A 5,724-nucleotide genomic window follows, 5' to 3' on the forward strand; every position below is an offset into this window, starting at 1 on the left:
TGATGTCCAGGAATAATTCACATAATCTGAATTATGTTACAATGACAGGATCTGTGCTTCCTCCTCTTTGCTTTCTGTTGTGCTGATGTTGTCCTTTCAGCTTCCCTTCTGCTGGACCATGTAGATGGCCTGCGGTGGCAGAGCTGGCTGCCCGGGGCTCGTCCATCTCCCCTCGATCCCTTATGATATTGTTCCACTGTGCGGTAGCCTAGATTATTGTATTGTCACTGTTGTTATCATATCGCTGTCAGTGGCAGGATGTTTTAGTGCTGCAATTTATTTTTGTTTATTCATTCATTACATAAACAATTCAAAAGTGTGTCTGTCATTTATAATTTCAGAAAATAGCAAACCCATCACATTTTTCCCAGGGCCCAAAGTTTGTATCACTATTTTTTGTGGAGTCTGCGCCGCACTAGTTTTTCCAAACAACAATAACCGAAATTTATTCAATTTAGTATCACAATCAACTATGAATGTATGTCAGTGTTGTATTATTGTGCAATATGACAACCATAGTGTCATTCCAAAGCTGTTTGTGTCTCCCTGTAGGCTCACCTTGGCCTGGTTTTGGTTTGTCTTGGGCTCCTTGGGTTGTTTCTGCACCCCATCGTGCGGCTGTGCTTCAGAGGGAGTGATGTCGTGAGAGAAACTGGGCTACATATGTTTTAATTGGATGCTTTTGGTGAAGCAATGGCTTCATTCACAGGGGAATTATAGCTAAATCATCTTCAAATATCTAGTCTTTAATGAAACCCGTTCTCAGAAAAGCATAAATAATTAGCAACGTGATTATTAAACATTACACGGAAACAATAATACAAAAGCAGAAATGACATTTTAATGATTTCCTGGCTATGTGAGGACTGTGGAGACGTGTGTGTGCCAGTGGCGTCCCTAGGCTAAAACATCCGGGGCTAAAGCTAAAGCCCCGGATGTTTTTTAATTAGCCCCGAATGTTAATTTTTTTTCAAGAAAAAAAGATTTGGCACACAAGTGGTTAACACCTCCAGGTCGCACGTGACGTCATTCACCCAAAACAGCGGAGTCAGGCTGGCAGCAGGCGCACGTAACAGCAAGCTGCTGTCTGAGAGTGTTTCTATGTCTAAAAATGTCGCTGCTTCACTCTTCTGGGCTAAACCCAGCGCCGCCGCTCCCATAACGCGCACTACGCGCTGCGCGTAGGGCACCAAGTCCTGAGGGGGCTCCACAAAATAGGCAACAAAAAAAATCCTCATAGTTATAATAATTATAATGCCGATATTATTTCAGTCTAGAAATATTAGGCGCCTTTTAGGCATGTATATCGCAAAACAGGCGATATACATGCCCCAGTTAACACTTCTCGGGTCGCATCGCTCTGCCGTGATGCGCGCCGACACATCCGCGCACACAGGTGGGTCCCTTTCCTATCTCAGGGGGGCATGATCCAGTGCAGGGAAGTCTGGATCATCGAGAACTGTGTAAGACATAATGTCCAGCGCTCTCTGACAAGGTCAATGACATCTTGTGTCTTCATGAATTGCTTCTGTTTCTGTCTGCATTTTATATTTTATTTAGAGCTTCCAGACATCAAATAGACATCCAGTCAGCATTCTCATACAGCACTTTGTCAGTGAGATGGAGCGGTAAACCTTACTGGAGTTTTATTAAAGTGTTGGCGAAGAGCTGATTTGCTCTCTGCACCAAACTGCCACCGTAACGTGCATTACCTTTTAGTTCAGTGGTAAATGGGCAATCTATTATCTGTCTCACGTGAAGTCTCTTTCTCTCCAGCTGAACCACCAACATCAAAGGAGTGGGCTTCAAATCACAGGTGTTGAAGGATTAAGGCCACCGCAGGATGGGGTTCTATTCTCAGCCTCATCTTTGATGTCGTGTCTCTTTCACTCACTTGTGTCTCTAACCGGTAACACGGATTGGCAGACTGGAGTGTCCATTGCTAAACTGAAAATAAAAGCGTCTTCATTCTCAAACAGCGGCATTAAGTAAGAGGCTGCACTCAGGAATTTGAAGATCATTTTTGCCAGAAGTTGCACAAATGTGGACAGCATCTTACAGTAGGACGTTGGGACTATTGCCCGATATTTTTCCATAGTGTATACTTACAGTCAGTATTTTACAAAATGTTTGTAATTTTGCCTATTTACACGACTGCAATGGATTTGTTCTTATTTTGCTCTTTGACAATAATAAAAATCCCGAAACGATGAATGCAAATAGTTTTGTTACATCCATTGAATTAAAGCTGAAATTCTACACTTCAACCACATATTGAACTCGTCGTTTCAAATCTGTGAAATGTAGAGTAAAGAGGAGAAAGATTGTCTCACAGTCCAAATACTTATGGCCATGACTGTACATCAAATACTGTGGTAAATATTCCTTTTACGTCTCTGGGTGAATTAGGTCATATTGATCTTTAGCTAGTGGTTGTATTATTGGCAGTCAGCTTGGTCCATAAAGAAATATCTCAATAGCTGTTACCATCAAATTATATTTGAACATTCAATGGCGCTCAGATGATTAATCTCTTTCACTTTGCTGATCATCTGAACACATTTGTGGTGAAGAGTCATTATATTGCCATTATATTGGCCACAGACAGTTATTCCATTCTGTGTGGATGTGTGTCCCCGTGTCAGTGTGGGTCTCTATTCAATTCTCCGGCTTCCTCCCACAGTCCAGAGACGTGCATCTTCGGTGTATTGAGGACTGTAAATCGTTGTGAATGTGAGCGTGCATGGTTGTCGGTCTCTACGTGTCAGCTCTGTGACTGTGACACTGGCGACCTTTCCAGGGTTGACCTTGCCTTCCCCCAATGTCAGCGCTTACAGAAAATGGATGTATATAAAATGACTTATGTAGTTACATATAGAGGATTTCATCCATATGGCCCATCCATAGTTGGGAGTGGTAAAATATATTAATTTTTTTAACTATTGGTACCCATAATAATAATGGGATAATTAATGCACATTCATTTTCAGTATACAGTATATTCGCATTTTAAGCTGCTTTCAAATTCAAACAAAATGTAACTTTACAGAACACCGTTAAAATAGAAGCACTGCAACTAACAGTTGAGTATGTTTGGCCTTAAAGTTTTAAAAAATGCATTGAAATGATTTCAGTTTAAGAGTAATCTTGCACATGAACAGCCACTGTGGTATTTCAATATTACACCATGATCTAACACAGTGTACGTTATCCTCCAAGAACTGATGCATCTCATTCACTGGAGAGATCTCCATCAAAGAATGTCAACATGATATTTTGGCAAAACTCTACATCCATCCTACTTAATCACATAAAGAGCCACAACCTTATTAAATAGGAAACTATAAGAACATCACAGGCAAATATTTTCTCACAGCTTTGTAAATTCAAACTTGTATCTCAGTGAAAGTGACACAGAGGAGACAGGAAAAGTTTTCCAGAGTGACCGCTGTGGTGCTCGCTGTAGGCTCTTCACTGACCTTTAACCCTGGTTGGGTCACCGGGATGTGTTGGTGTGCAGAGGAAGGACAGGAGGGTACATTGTTCCCCAGACCGTTAAGAAGACATGCAGGAAAACAGCTGAGCAGCGCCTAACAGGAGGGGGAGAGGGAAAGTCGCAGCCTCCACAGGCTTACCTTAGGGGAACAGACTCACTCTTAGGCTCATATGTAGACTCACACATGCATCATATTCACGTGCATGCTTTATTCATTTGCACGGCTGCACAGAGGTCCCGGTTAGGCAACGCACAGACTGAAGGATGCATTTGAACAGAGACCTGCGAGACAGAAACTGCCAACAGAATCAAAGTTGTGACTGACTGTAGCAAAGTGTGTGGCTCGCCAAGGACTGTCGTGCTGCTTTGCCAGACCACGTGTGAATGTCATTTGCCCTCTGAGCTCAGGTCCACAATGAGTCATCTTTTGGAGTTTGGAAGATGGCATCGCTAATTTATGGCCACTCCCTGGGGTTAACCCCATGCTGAGCACCAGCCTTCAAGATTAATGACCTGCCTTCCTTTTGGCTGTTTTCCCTTTCTTCCCATCATCTTCTCTAACTTTTACCATTAAGTTTATAAACCTACATTTCGTCCAGCCTTCTACGGCTTTTCTGGGCAGACAGCAGGGCTTTCTTTACCAGTGATTGTGTGTTGGCTGTCAAGGTGAGGTCCTCACTGATGTCCCCCCGTGAATCTGGTGCTGCTCACTCTCTCGATGACAGCACCATTGATGATCAGCGGTGGGGGTTCAGTGCGGCCTCTCCGAAAGTCAACAACAATCTCCATGGTCTTGCTGTTGTTGAGAAGGAGGTTGTTTACTCCGCACCACGTGGTCAGGAGGCTGACCTCCTTCCTGTAGAGGGTCTCATCATCCTTGGTATTGAGACCAGAGTTGTGTCGTCTGCTAACTTGACCATGTGATTGGTGCTGTCGATGGTTTTACAGTCGTGGGTCAGCAAGGTGAAGAGCAGTGGACTGAGCACACAGCCCTGAGGGGCCCCGGCTCAGTGTGATGCTGCTCGAGGTGTTGTTCTCACTCAGAAAGTCCAGCAGCCAGTTACACAGCGAGGTGGTGAGCCCCAGCTGGTCAAGTTTGCAGACGAGTTGTTGTGGGATGATGGTGTTGAATGTTTCTTTGGCACAAGTATGATTGTGGTGGCCTTGAAGCACGATGGAACGGCAGCTTGTCTCAGAGAAGTATTAAAGACATCCGTGAAGACATCCTGCAGTCCTTCAACACACGACCAGGGATGTTGTCTGGACCCGTTGCCTTGCAGGTGTTGAGGGTGGAGAGTGTCCTCTTCACGCTGGCAGCAGACAGGCACAGGACCTGGTCGTGGGGAGGGGGCGGAGTGTTACATGGACGTGTGTCGTTTTGTGCTTCGAACCTTGCAAAGAAGCTTTTAACACCTAAACCCAGTGTTACACCTACATCTCTGTATTCACCTCATGAGGAGTATCACAGAGTTTCTCTAGCTTGACTCATTGGGACCGATATACCTGCCTCTGCTGCTTTGAAAAGTATTATTAGTCAAATGTAAGTTGAAGTATAAAAAGTACTCATGCAGTAGAATGGCCCTGTGAGGTTGTAAATTGCAGATTCAAGTCCTTCATTTTGCAATAATGATCAGATCTCCTTTATACGATTATTGAATCGCTTCCACTACAAATAAAGGTCCTCCTGCTGTGTACAGAGATCAAAGCTGTTTTTGGAATTACTGCAAATTAACCTGAAAAACCTTTAATATGCACTATACTCGTTAAACCTTTAATGTTGCTGGTCAAATTGGTGCTACATTTAACTGTTTTATTTTATACAGCGATGTTGTTGGATTTAAAACAACAATAGGAATCAATTAAAAACACATGGGTTCTCTGGACTTTTACATAACCCATAATTGTAGCTGTTGGAATATTAGCCTGAGACCTTACAGTACTAAATATTAATATTCACGTACATGTTAAATAAGTCTTCTGAACAAAGATTACATACAACATCACTGAAACACAAACTAACTGGAGTTTCAGGTTTGTCCATACATCATGAAACATAGAAAACAAGCTAACGAATATTATTGGACGCCTGGCTTTTTTTCTTAATCTTTGGGACGCTGAGATCTGCAGAGCCGTCCCTTCTTGTTCCACCAGCACAGGATGCCCCTCTCTAAACACAGGCCCCGTCCTCTTCTCATACAAGTCACACGGTATCTCTCAAACTTAAATCT

This window comes from Pseudoliparis swirei, chromosome 4 (assembly GCF_029220125.1).
Source record: "Pseudoliparis swirei isolate HS2019 ecotype Mariana Trench chromosome 4, NWPU_hadal_v1, whole genome shotgun sequence".
Classification (NCBI taxonomy): domain Eukaryota; kingdom Metazoa; phylum Chordata; class Actinopteri; order Perciformes; family Liparidae; genus Pseudoliparis; species Pseudoliparis swirei.